Source organism: Pleurodeles waltl, chromosome 2_1, assembly GCF_031143425.1.
Source record: "Pleurodeles waltl isolate 20211129_DDA chromosome 2_1, aPleWal1.hap1.20221129, whole genome shotgun sequence".
In the NCBI taxonomy this organism is placed as follows: Eukaryota; Metazoa; Chordata; class Amphibia; order Caudata; family Salamandridae; genus Pleurodeles; species Pleurodeles waltl.
The window spans coordinates 1,905,588-1,919,794 of NC_090438.1; the positions used below are offsets into that span (position 1 = coordinate 1,905,588).

General features: G+C 47.3%; 1 long non-coding RNA gene across 2 annotated transcripts in view; it reads right to left on the reverse strand.

The window, feature by feature from the left end:
- The window catches only part of LOC138257828 (uncharacterized), a 271,578-nt gene that overhangs the window by 204,173 nt on the left and 53,198 nt on the right, over window positions 1-14,207 (reverse strand). The window lies entirely within an intron of this gene.

Consider the following 14,207-nt stretch of genomic DNA (forward strand, 5'->3'; position numbering starts at 1 on the left):
GGTCGTGCAATGCAGGTTAGAGTGCCGTGGACCCAGGCTTGGCTGTGCACAAAGGAAATCTTCGTGAAGTGCACAGGAGCCAGAGTAGCTGCAAAACATGCGGTTCCAAGCAGTGCAGTCTAGAGTGGGGAGGCAAGGACTTACCTCCACCAAACTTGGACTGAAGAGTCACTGGACTGTGGGAGTCACTTGGACAGAGTTTCTGAGCTCAAGGGACCTCGCTCGTTGTGCTGAGAGGAGACCCAGAGGACCGGTGATGCAGTTCTTTGGTGCCTGCGGTTGCAGGGGGGCAATTCTGTAGACCCACGGGAGATTTCTTCTGAGCTTCTAGTGCAGAGAGGAGGCAGACTACCCCCACAGCATGCACCACTAGGAAAACAGTCGAGAAGGCGGCTGGATCAGCGTTACAGTGTCACAGTAGTCGTCTTTGCTACTTTGTTGCAGTTTTGCAGGCTTCCAGCGCGGTCAGCAGTCGATTCCTTGGCAGAAGGTGAAGAGAGAGATGCAGAGGAACTCTGATGAGCTCTTGCATTCGTTATCTAAAGTTTCCCCAGAGACAGAGACCCTAAATAGCCAGAAAAGAGGGTTTGGCTACTTAGGAGAGAGGATAGGCTAGCAACACCTGAAGGAGCCTATCAGAAGGAGTCTCTGACGTCACCTGGTGGCACTGGCCACTCAGAGCAGTCCAGTGTGCCAGCAGCACCTCTGTTTCCAAGATGGCAGAGGTCTGGAGCACACTGGAGGAGCTCTGGACACCTCCCAGGGGAGGTGCAGATCAGGGGAGTGGTCACTCCTCTTTCCTTTGTCCAGTTTCGTGCCAGAGCAGGGCTAAGGGGTCCCTGAACCGGTGTAGACTGGCTTATGCAGAAATGGGCACCAAATGTGCCCATGAAAGCATTTCCAGAGGCTGGGGAAGGCTACTCCTCCCCTGCCTTCACACCATTTTCCAAAGGGAGAGGGTGTAGCACCCTCTCTCAGAGGAAGTCCTTTGTTCTGCCATCCTGGGACAAGCCTGGCTTGACCCCAGGGGGGCAGAAACCTGTCTGAGGGGTTGGCAGCAGCAGCAGCTGCAGTGAAACCCCAGGAAAGGCAGTTTGGCAGTACCAGGGTCTGTGCTACAGATCACTGGGATCATGGGATTGTGCCAACTATGCCAGGATGGCATAGAGGGGGTAATTCCATGATCATAGACATGTTACATGGCCATATTCGGAGTTACCATTGTGAAGCTACATATAGGTAGTAACCTATATGTAGTGCACACGTGTAATGGTGTCCCCGCACTCACAAAGTCCGGGGAATTGGCCCTGAACAATGTGGGGGCACCTTGGCTAGTGCCAGGGTGCCCTCATACTAAGTAACTTTGCACCTAACCTTTACCAGGTAAAGGTTAGGCATATAGGTGACTTATAAGTTACTTAAGTGCAGTGTAAAATGGCTGTGAAATAACGTGGACGTTATTTCACTCAGGCTGCAGTGGCAGGCCTGTGTAAGAATTGTCAGAGCTCCCTATGGGTGGCAAAAGAAATGCTGCAGCCCATAGGGATCTCCTGGAACCCCAATACCCTGGGTACCTCAGCACCATATACTAGGGAATTATAAGGGTGTTCCAGTAAGCCAATGTAAATTGGTAAAATTGGTCACTAGCCTGTTAGTGACAATTTGTAAGAAATGAGAGAGCATAACCACTGAGGTTCTGGTTAGCAGAGCCTCAGTGAGACAGTTAGGCACTACACAGGGAAAACATACATATAGGCCACAAACTTATGAGCACTGGGGTCCTGACTAGCAGGGTCCCAGTGACACATAACAAACATACTGAAAACATAGGGTTTTCACTATGAGCACTGGGCCCTGGCTAGCAGAATCCCAGTGAGACAGTGAAAACACCCTGACATACACTCACAAACAGGCCAAAAGTGGGGGTAACAAGGCTAGAAAGAGGCTACTTTCTCACACAACCCCCCCCCCCCCAAACGAAGGACAATAAGGCTAACCTTGGCCAGTTGAGACTTTATTGTCTAAGTGGTGATAAGTAGAGAGTAGCTCTGCAATAGACTGGTTACTCCCTTTATCATCCACTATATGGTTACTTCCCTTTGGGAATGTAAACCACCCTGTTTGAAGTTTTTTAGCTAAGCAACAATGTGAAGATGTATTTTCAGAGTTTCTATCAGTAAGTTTTAGTTTAGAGCAGTGGGAATTGTCCACTGAACCTATTTGTAGTGATGGAAATGCCAGACAGGGATGCTGTCTTAGAAAAGCCATAGCTGGGCAAAAACTTTGTCCATATGACTGGAAGAGAGAACAGGGATGCTGTTTCTCTTGAGTTGGAGCAGGGCAGGGATGCTGTCCTATGAGCTCCACACTAGGGCAGGGATGCTGTCCTAGGTGATGTGAGGCAGTGCAGGGTTTCTGCACTAAAGTTTCTCTGGGAGGGTTGGAGGGATGCTCCATGTTAACTAAAATGGTTCTCTTTTTGTCACCAATTTTAGTTATCCCACAGAGAGGTACTTCCACCTCAGGGAGTACAGCTATGCCAGCTGATGATTCCCTTGGAACAGGTGCCACCACAGGAGAGGTTTCTCCCACCACAGGAATGGTATCCTGAATGGTAGGGTGGTTAGGGGATACTGAGATACCCTTTTTACCTGTTGATTGAGAGGGATCCTGAGTTTTTAGGCCTTCTCTCCTTTGCTTTTTTATTTCAGTAGAAATGAGAGGGAACAATTCCTCAGGGATGCCCAGCATGGCTGCATGGGCATAAAACTCTACATCAGCCCAACCTGAGGCCTCTAGGTCATTACCTAAGAGACAGTCTACAGGTAAGCTAGGTGATACCACCACCTGCTTAGGGCCAGTAACTCCACCCCAACTAAACTGAATTATAGCTAAGGGAAGAAACTTAGTGGAGTTATGGACATCAATAATCTTATACTGTTGTCCAATGATGTGTTGATCAGGGTGCACTAGGTTTTCAGTCACCAAAGTGATACTGGCACCTGTGTCCCTGTAGGCCAAGGCCTCAACACCATTTATTGAAACTGTCTGCCTGTACTTATCCATTGTAAGGGGACAAGCAGCCAGTGTGGCAAGGCCAATGCCACTAGGTGTGACAGAAACTGTCTTGGGAGTGACTACCCCAGTTTCTACTAAGGACCCATAAGTGAACCCAACTACACCCTTAACTTGACTGTTGCCAACAGTCCCACCACTGGTACCACTACTGCTAGGGGCACTAGAGCTTGATGTATTAGTGGTGGTAGGCTCAGGGGGTTTACCTGGACAGGACTTATCCCCTGGCCTATGGCCTCTATTTTTACACACAAAGCACCAAGTCTTTTTAAATTGTGTAGGTTGAGAAGAAGAGGAATAATTTGTTTTATCCCCACCCCCTGAAGAGTGTTTAAGATTTGAAGTGGGATCTTTGGTTTTACCCTTATCCCCATGCTTATCTTGAGATTTTTCACCATCTTTCTTATTGTTCTCTTTGTCACCACCTGTATGAACTTTTCTGTTCACCCTTGTTCTGACCCATTTGTCTGCCTTCTTTCCCAATTCTTGGGGAGAGGTCAGATCAGAGTCCACCAAGTACTGGTGCAACAAATCAGACACACAATTATTAAGAATATCCTCTCTCAGGATCAAGTTATACAGGCTTTCAAAATCAGTAACTTTACTGCCTTGTAACCACCCCTCCAAGGCCTTCACTGAATGGTCAATGAAATCAACCCAGTCTTGTGAAGACTCCTTTTTGGTCTCTCTGAACTTTATCCTGTATTGTTCAGTGGTTAAGCCATAACCATCCAGGAGTGCATTCTTAAGAACTGTAAAATTATTGGCATCACTTTCCTTCACAGTAAGGAGCCTATCCCTACCTTTTCCACTAAATGATAGCCATAGGATAGCAGCCCACTGCCTTTGAGGGACATCCTGTACAACACAGGCCCTCTCAAGTGCAGCAAACCACTTGTTAATGTCATCCCCCTCCTTATAAGGGGGAACTATCTTGTGCAGATTCCTGGAATCATGCTCTTTTGCAGGATGACTATGGGGAATACTGCTGCTGCCACCATGGGTTTCCAAACCCAAATTCTGTCTTTCCTTCTCTAGTTCTAAAGACTGTCTATCCAAATCCAGCTTTTGCTTTTTAAGCTTCAGTCTGGTTTTTTCCACTCTCAACTGATTGAGTTCCCTTTCTAACATTCTGTCATCAGGGTTGGAGGGAGGGACATTCTTAGACACAGAAGAATGATGAGAATGAACAGAAGGAGACCTGTCCCTTACAGAAGACACCCTAACATCTTGGCTAACAGAAACATCACTTCTACTGTGGTGAGAATGAATGCTCTTGCTATGATGTGAGACAACACTATTTGTATGGTGTGACTCTTCATCATTACCAACTATGCTAGACTGTCTAGTAATGGGCAGGCTGGGAACTTTCTTTCCTGAATCTTTTCCTTGGGAGTCCCTGGATCAGATTGGGAACCATTTGCTACTTTTTCAACAGATGTGGCCCCTTTGGCCTTATCTTGTTCTCTAAGCATATTAAGCAACAATTCCAAGGAAGGATTCTTCCCTACACTCAAACCTCTCTCTACACAGAGACTCCTTGCTCCTTTCCAGCTAAGGTGGTCATATGCAAGTTTGGACAGATCAACATTTTGGCCTGTGCCAGACATTTTTAGAGAGAGTTAAAGTGATAGAAAAAGAGAAAAAAGTTTTCAGAACTTTTTAGAAAGACAGAAAAAAACTTTTTAAACTTTTAAGAACTTTTTGAAAGTTTAGAAGTACTTTTCAGCACTTTAGAAAACAGTGAAAATAGGAAATGCAAAACTTTTTAGCTATGTGTACACACACTGAACTTGTTTTGTATATTTTTCTCTTATGAAAAGTACAATGACAAGAGTGGTAAGTAGTCTCAAAGCACTTATCCCACCGCTGCACAACCAATGTAGGAGGCTGGACTGGCTTGTAGTGAGTACCAAGTGGTACTTACTCCTTGCACCAGGCCCAGGTATCCCTTATTAGTGTATAGGGTGTCTAGCAGCTTAGGCTGATAGATAATGGTAGCTTAGCAGAGCAGCTTAGGCTGAACTAGGAGACGTGTGAAGCTACTACAGTACCACAAGTGTCACTTGCCCAATATCATAAGAAAACACAATACACAGTTATACTAAAAATAAAGGTACTTTATTTTTATGACAATATGCCAAAGTATCTCGGAGTGTACCCTCAGAGTGAGGATAGCAAATATACACAAGTTATATGTACACAGTACTAAAAATATGCAGTATAGTCTTAGAAAACAGTGCAAACAATGTATAGTTACAATAGGATGCAATAGAAGCACATAGGGAGAGGGGCAACAAAAACCATATACTCCAAAAGTGGAATGCGAACCACGAATGGACCCCAAACCTATGTGACCTTGTAGAGGGTCGCTGGGACTATTAGAAAATAGTGAGGGTTAGAAAAATAGCCCACCCCAAGACCCTGAAAAGTGAGTGCAAAGTGCACTAAAGTTCCCCCAAGGACAAAGAAGTTGTGATAGAGGAATAATGCAGGAAAGACACCACCAGCAATGCAACAACAATGGATTTCCAGTCGAGGGTACCTGTGGAACAAGGGGACCAAGTCCAAAAGTCACAAGCAAGTCGGAGATGGGCAGATGCCCAGGAAATGCCAGCTGTGGGTGCAAAGAAGCTTCTACTGGACAGAAGAAGCTGAGGATTCTGCAGGAACGAAAAGGGCTAGAGACTTCCCCTTTGGTGGACGGATCCCTCTTGCCGTAGAAAGTCGTGCAGATGTGTTTTGCCGCCCAAAGAACGCCAACAAGCCTTGCTAGCTGCAAATAGTGCAGTTAGCGTTTTTGGACGCTGCTGTGGACCAGGAGGGACCAGGAGGTCGCAAATTGGACCAGGAGGTAGAGGGGACGTCGAGCAAGACAAGGAGCCCTTTCAGCAGCAGGTAGCACCAGAGAAGTGCCAGAAACATGCACTACGAGGATGCATGAAACGGTGCTCACACGCAGTTGCACAAAGGAGTCCCACGTCGCCGGAAACCAACTTAGAAAGTCGTGCAATGCAGGTTAGAGTGCCATGGAGCCAGGCTTGGTTATGCTCAAAGGATTTCAACCGGAAGTGCACAGGGGCCGGAGTAGCTGCAAAAGTCACGGTTTCCAGCAATGCAGTCTGGCGTGGGAAGGCAAGAACTTACCTCCACCAATCTTGGACTGAAGAGTCACTGGACTGTGGGAGTCACTTGGACAGAGTTGCTGGATTCAAGGGACCTCGCTCGTCATGCTGAGAGGAGACTCAAGGGACCGGTAATGCAGTTCTTTGGTGCCTGCGGTAGCAGGGGGAAGATTCCGTCGACCCACGGGAGATTTCTTCGGAGCTTCTAGTGCAGAGAGGAGGCAGACTACCCCCACAGCATGCACCACCAGGAAAACAGTCGAGAAGGCGGCAGGATCAGCGTTACAGAGTTGCAGTAGTCGTCTTTGCTACTATGTTGCAGTTTTGCAGGCTTCCAGCGCGGTCAGCAGTCGATTCCTTGGCAGAAGGTGAAGAGAGAGATGCAGAGGAACTCTGATGAGCTCTTGCATTCGTTATCTAAAGTTTCCCCAGAGACAGAGACCCTAAATAGCCAGAAAAGAGGGTTTGGCTACTTAGGAGAGAGGATAGGCTAGCAACACCTGAAGGAGCCTATCAGAAGGAGTCTCTGACGTCACCTGGTGGCACTGGCCACTCAGAGCAGTCCAGTGTGCCAGCAGCACCTCTGTTTCCAAGATGGCAGAGGTCTGGAGCACACTGGAGGAGCTCTGGACACCTCCCAGGGGAGGTGCAGATCAGGGGAGTGGTCACTCCCCTTTCCTTTGTCCAGTTTCGCGCCAGAGCAGGGCTAAGGGGTCCCTGAACCGGTGTAGACTGGCTTATGCAGAAATGGGCACCAAATGTGCCCATGAAAGCATTTCCAGAGTCTGGGGGAGGCTACTCCTCCCCTGCCTTCACACCATTTTCCAAAGGGAGAGGGTGTAACACCCTCTCTCAGAGGAAGTCCTTTGTTCTGCAATCCTGGGACAAGCCTGGCTTGACCCCAGGGGGGCAGAAACCTGTCTGAGGGGTTGGCAGCAGCAGCAGCTGCAGTGAAACCCCAGGAAAGGCAGTTTGGCAGTACCAGGGTCTGTGCTACAGACCACTGGGATCATGGGATTGTGCCAACTATGCCAGGATGGCATAGAGGGGGCAATTCCATGATCATAGACATGTTACATGGCCATATTCGGAGTTACCATTGTGAAGCTACATATAGGTAGTGACCTATATGTAGTGCACGCGTGTAATGGTGTCCCCGCACTCACAAAGTCTGGGGAATTGGCCCTGAACAATGTGGGGGCACCTTGGCTAGTGCCAGGGTGCCCTCACACTAAGTAACTTTGCACCTAACCTTTACCAGGTAAAGGTTACACATATAGGTGACTTATAAGTTACTTAAGTGCAGTGTAAAATGGCTGTGAAATAACGTGGACGTTATTTCACTCAGGCTGCAGTGGCAGGCCTGTGTAAGAATTGTCAGAGCTCCCTATGGGTGGCAAAAGAAATGCTGCAGCCCATAGGGATCTCCTGGAACCCCAATACCCTGGGTACCTCAGCACCATATACTAGGGAATTATAAGGATGTTCCAGTAAGCCAATGTAAATTGGTAAAATTGGTCACTAGGATGTTAGTGACAATTTGTAAGAAATGAGAGAGCATAACCACTGAGGTTCTGGTTAGCAGAGCCTCAGTGAGACAGATAGGCACTACACAGGGAACACATACATATAGGCCACAAACTTATGAACACTGGGGTCCTGACTAGCAGGGTCCCAGTGACACATAACAAACATACTGAAAACACAGGGTTTTCACTATGAGCACTGGGCCCTGGCTAGCAGGATCCCAGTGAGACAGTGAAAACACCCTGACATACACTCACAAACAGGCCAAAAGTGGGGGTATCAAGGCTAGAAAGAGGCCACTTTCTCAGACTATAGATCTTACTTTTGACAGGCAAGCTGTCTCCAGTATCTATAGTGTGCTCACACCAAGAAGTGGTGCCTGGCACAGTAGAGAAGAGTTCAGAAAACTGACCCAGGAGATATATGCAGTGGTCTTTCTGCTCAGCAGTAAGACAATCTGCCAAAACTACACCTTCCACTAGAGCATCTAGTTCTGTGGAAGAGAAGAGATCAGGGAGAGAGTCACTCTCTTCTTCCTGTCCCTCATCTGTTGCCATGAGCAGGGTGAGATCAGCCCTGTCATAGTAGGGTTTCAGGCGATTGACATGGAGCACCCTAAGGGGAGTCCTGGCAGTGCCTAAGTCAACTAAGTAGGTGACTTCACCCTTCTTCTCAACAATTATGTGGGGTCCACTCCATTTGTCTTGGAGTGCTCTTGGTGCCACAGGCTCCAAGACCCACACTTTCTGCCCTGGTTGGTACTGAACCAAAACAGCCTTCTCGTCATGCCATTGCTTTTGGAGCTCTTGGCTGGCCTGAAGGTTTTTACTGGCCTTTTTCATGCACTCAGCCATCCTTGATCTGAGGCCAAGTACATAGTCCACTATGTCTTGCTTTGGAGCTTTTAAAGGTTGTTCCCAACCCTCCTTAACAAGTGTTAGAGATCCTCTCACAGGGTGTCCAAATAGGAGTTCAATGGGGCTGAAACCCACTCCTTTTTGGGATACCTCCTTGTAAGCAAAAAGGAGGCAAGGTAACAGGATATCCCATCTCCTGAGGAGTTTTTCAGGGAGTCCCATAATCATGCCTTTGAGAGTTTTGATAAATCTCTCCACCAGTCCATTTGTTTGTGGATGATAGGGTGTGGTGAACTTGTACGTCACACCACATTCCTTCCACATGGCCTTTAAGTAAGCAGACATGAAATTGCTTTCTCTGTCTGATACCACCTCTTTTGGGAAGCCCACCCTGGAAAGGAATCCCAGGAGGGCCTTTGCCACTGCAGGAGCTGTAGTGGTCCTTAGAGGAATTGCTTCAGGATATCTGGTGGCATGGTCCACTACCACCAAGATAAACCTATTGCCTGAAGCAGTAGGAGGGTCAAGGGGGCCAACTATGTCAACCCCTACCATTTCAAAGGGAACCCCAACCACAGGCAGTGGAATAAGGGGTGCCTTTGGAGTGCTACCTGTCTTGCCACTGGCTTGACAGGTTTCACAGGACTTACAAAATTGCTTTGTGTCCTCTGACATTCTAGGCCAATGAAACAAGGGAACAAGCCTGTCCCAAGTTTTCATTTGCCCCAAATGTCCAGCTAAGGGAATGTCGTGGGCTAGAGTTAGGAGGAACTTTCTGTACTACTGAGGAATCACTAATCTCCTGGCAGCTCCAAGTTTTGGATCCCTTGCTTCAGTGTACAAGAGGTTGTCCTCCCAGTAAACTCTTTGTGAGTCACTGACATTCCCATTTGCTTGTTTGACAGCTTGTTGCCTTAAACCCTCTAGTGTGGGACAGGTCTGCTGTGCCACACTCAGCTCCTCCCTGGTAGGCCCCCCTTCACCCAAAAGCTCAGCAGTGTCTGCTTCCAGCAACTCTGGTGTAGGTTCTGCAGAGGGTGGAAATTCTTCTTCCTCAGAAGTAGAATCCACTGTAGAGGGAGGGATAGTAGGTAGTGATTTACCTTTACTAACCCTAGCTTTAGGGAGCACTTAGTCCATTCTTCCAGGATCCAAGTCACCCTGTCCTTTTTGCTTCTTGGCCTGAACCCTTGTCAAAGCAAAAATATGCCCCGGAATGCCCAGCATTGCTGCATGAGCCTCCAACTCCACTTCTGCCCAAGCTGATGTCTCTAAATCATTTCCTAATAGACAGTCTACAGGTAAATCTGAGGCAACCACAACTTTCTTTGGACCAGTAACCCCCCCCTCCCCCCCAGTTGAGATTCACAACAGCCATGGGGTGGCTAAGAGTGTTGTTATGAGCATCGGTTACTTGATACTGGTGACCAAGTAGGTGTTGTTCAGGGTGGACCTGTTTCTCTATTACTATTGTAACACTGGCACCAGTGTCCCTGTAGGCCTGAACCTCAACACCATTTATTAGGGGAAGTTGCTTGTACTTATCCATGTTAAGGGGACAAGCAACCTAGGTGGCTAAATCAATAGCCCCCTCAGAGACTAACACAGCCTCTGTGGTCTCCCTAATTAGACCAACCCCAACTATGTTACCAATAGTGAGCTCAGCTACTCCCTTGGATTGGCTATTAGTAGGTTTGCTCCCACGACCACTGCTATTACTAGGGACACTAGGTGTAGCAGCAGGGGTTGTAGTGGTAGGAGGCTTGGTGCTTTTCTTTAGACAACTGGGATCTGTTGTCCAATGGCCTTTTATTTTACATAAATAGCACCATGGTTGTTTTTCTTTGTTTTGATTTGAAGAGGATTTGGGCCCACCACCCCCACCAGAGTGTTTTTGTGGGCCTGATGAAGACTCATTTTTAGATTTGTCCCCACCCTTGTCAGAAGACTTACCATCCTTCTTCTTGCCATCTTTGTCACCCCCTGTATGAACTTTTCTGTTCACCCTTGTTCTGACCCATTTGTCTGCCTTCTTTCCCAATTCTTGGGGAGAGGTCAGATCAGAGTCCACCAGGTACTGGTGTAACAAATCAGACACACAATTATTAAGAATATGCTCTCTCAGGATTAAGTTATACAGGCTTTCATAATCAGTAACTTTACTGCCATGTAACCACCCCTCCAAGGCCTTCACTGAATGGTCAACAAAGTCTACCCAGTCTTGTGAAGACTCCTTTTTGGTATCTCTGAACTTCATCCTGTACTGTTCAGTGGTTAAGCAATAACCATCTAGGAGTGCATTCTTAAGAACTTTGAAATCATTGGCCTCACATTCTTTTACTGTAAGGAGCCTATCCCTACCCTTTCCACTAAATGATAGCTATAGGATAGCGGCCCACTGCCTTTGAGGGACATCCTGTACAACACAGGCCCTCTCAAGTGCAGCAAACCACTTGTTAATGTCACCCCCCTCCTTATAAGGGGGAACTATCTTTGTGCAGATTCCTAGAATCATGCTCTTTTGCAGGATGATTATTGGGAATACTGCTGCTGCCACCATGGGTTTCTAAACCCAATTTCTGTCTTTCTCTTTCTATTTCCAAGGACTGCCTACCTAAATCCAGCTGTTGCTTCTTGAGCTTCAGCCTGGATTGTTCCACTCTCAATCTATTGAGCTCCCTTTCTAACACTCTGTCATCAGGGTGGGTGGGTGGGGCATGCCTTGAAACAGACGTATGGTGAGAATGAAAAGAAGGAGACCTGTCCCTAACAGATGGCACTCTAACAGCCTGGCTAACAGAAACAGCACTTCTACTATGATGAGAAGGAACACTCTTACTGTGATGTGAGGCAACACAATTACTGTGATGTGACTCTACATCAGTACCAGCTCTGCTAGGTGGTCTGCTAATGTACAGGCTGGGAAGTTTCCCTTCTAAATCTTTTGCTAGGGGTGCCCCAGGGTCAGATTGGGAACCATCAGCTAATTTCTCAACAGAAGTGCCAACTCTGGTCTTATCTTGTTCAATGAGCATATTAACCAATAGTTCTCTAGAGGGATTCATCCCTACACTTAAACCTCTTTCTATGCAGAGACTCCTTGCTCCTTTCCAGCTAAGGTGATCATAAGCAAGTTTGGACAGATCAACAGTTTGGCCTGTGCCAGACATTTTAGAAAGTGTTTAAGGGACAGAAAAAGAAAGAAAAACGTTTTTCAGAACTTTTTGAAAGACAGAAAAAAAAACTTTTTAGAAAGTTTAGAGGTACTTTTCAGCACTTAGCAAAGAAGTGAAAGGAGAAAAGCAAAACTTTTTGGTTAGGTGTACATACACTGAACTTGTTTTGTATATTTTTCTCTTATGAAAAGTACAATGACAAAAGTGGTAAGTAGTTGCAAAGTACTTATCCCACCGCTGCACAACCAATGTAGGAGGCTGGACTGGCTTGTAGTGAGTACCAAGGGGTACTTACACCTTGCACCAGGCCCAGGTATCCCTTATTAGTGTAGAGGGGTGTCTAGCAGCTTAGGCTGATAGAAAATGGTAGCTTAGCAGAGGAGCTTAGGCTGAACTAGGATACAAGTGAAGCTCCTACAGTACCACTAGTGTCACTTGCACAATATCATAAGAAAACACAATACACAGATATACTAAAAATAAAGGTACTTTATTTTTATGGCAATATGCCAAAGTATCTCAGTGAGTACCCTCAGTATGAGGATTGCAAATATACACAAGATATATGTACACAATACCAAAATATGCAGTAATAGCAATAGAAAACAGTGCCAACAATGTATAGTTACAATAGGATGCAAAGGGGGCACATAGGGATAGGGGCAACACAAACCATATACTCCAAAAGTGGAATGCGAACCACGAATGGACCCCAAACCTATGTGACCTTGTAGAGGGTCGCTGGGACTGTAAGAAAATAGTGAGGGTTAGAAAAAAAGCCCACACCAAGACCCTGAAAAGTGAGTGCAAAGTGCACTGTAGTTCTCCAAAGAGCACAGAAGTCGTGATAGGGAAATTCTGCAGGAAAGACCAACACCAGCAATGCAACAACGATGGATTTCCAGACTAGAGTACCTGTGGAACAAGGGGACCAAGTCCAAAAGTCACGATCAAGTCGAGAGTGGGCAGATGCCCAGGAAATGCCAGCTGTGGGTGCAAAGAAGCTGCTACTGGAAGGTAGAAGCTGAGGATTCTGCAGGAACGACAAGGGCTAGAAACTTCCCCTTTGGAGGATGGATGTCCCACGTCGTGAAAAGTCGTGCAGAAGCTTTTTACCGCCGAAAGACCGCAAACAAGCCTTGCTAGCTGCAAAGCTCGTAGTTAGGGTTTTTGGATGCTGCTGTGGCCCAGGAGGGACCAGGATGTCGTCAATTGCGTGAGGGGACAGCGGGGGCGTCTGTAGGAAAGTACCATCTTGCCTGGCATGTTACCCCCATTTTTCACTGTATATATGTTGTTTTAGTTGTATGTGTCACTGGGACCCTGGTATCCAGGGACCCAGTGCTCATAAGTGTGCCTGAATGTGTTACCTGTGTAGTGACTAACTGTCTCACTGAGGCTCTGCTAATCAGAACCTCAGTGGTTATGCTCTCTCATTTATTTCAAATTGTCACTAACAGGCTAGTGACCAATTTTACAAATTTACTTTGGCTTTCTGAAATACCCTTATAATTCCCTAGTATATGGTACTGAGATACCCAGGGTATTGGGGTTCCAGGAGATCCCTATGGGCTGCAGCATTTCTTTTGCCACCCATAGGGAGCTCTGACAATTCTTACACAGGCCTGCCACTTCAGCCTGAGTGAAATAACGTACATGTTATTTCACAGCCATTTTACACTGCACTTAAGTAACTTATAAGTCACCGATATGTCTAACCTTTACCTGGTAAAGGTTAGGTGCAAAGTTACTTAGTGTGAGGGCACCCTGGCACTAGCCAAGGTGCCCCCACATTGTTCAGGGCCAATTCCCCGGACTTTGTGAGTGAGGGGACACCATTACACGCGTGCACTACATATCGGTCACTACCTATATGTAGCTTCACAATGGTAACTCCGAATATGGCCATGTAACATGTCTATGATCATGGAACTGCCCCCTCTATGCCATCCTGCATAGTTGGCACAATCCCATGATCCCAGTGGTCTTTAGCACAGACCCTGGTACTGCCAAACTGCCTTTCCTGGGGTTTCACTGCAGCTGCTGCTGCTGCCAACCCCTCAGACAGGTTTCTGCCCCCCTGGGGTCAAGCCAGGCTTGTCCCAGGATGGCAGAACAAAGGACTTCCTCTGAGAGAGGGTGTTACACCCTCTCCCTTTGGAAAATGGTGTGAAGGCAGGGGAGGAGTAGCCTCCCCCAGCCTCTGGAAATGCTTTCTTGGGCACAGATGTGCCCAATTCTGCATAAGCCAGTCTACACCGGTTCAGGGACCCCTTAGCCCTGCTCTGGCGCGAAACTGGACAAAGGAAAGGGGAGTGACCACTCCCCTGACCTGCACCTCCCCTGGGAGGTGTCCAGAGCTCCTCCCGTGTGCTCCAGACCTCTGCCATCTTGGAAACAGAGGTGCTGCTGGCACACTGGACTGCTCTGAGTGGCCAGTGCCACCA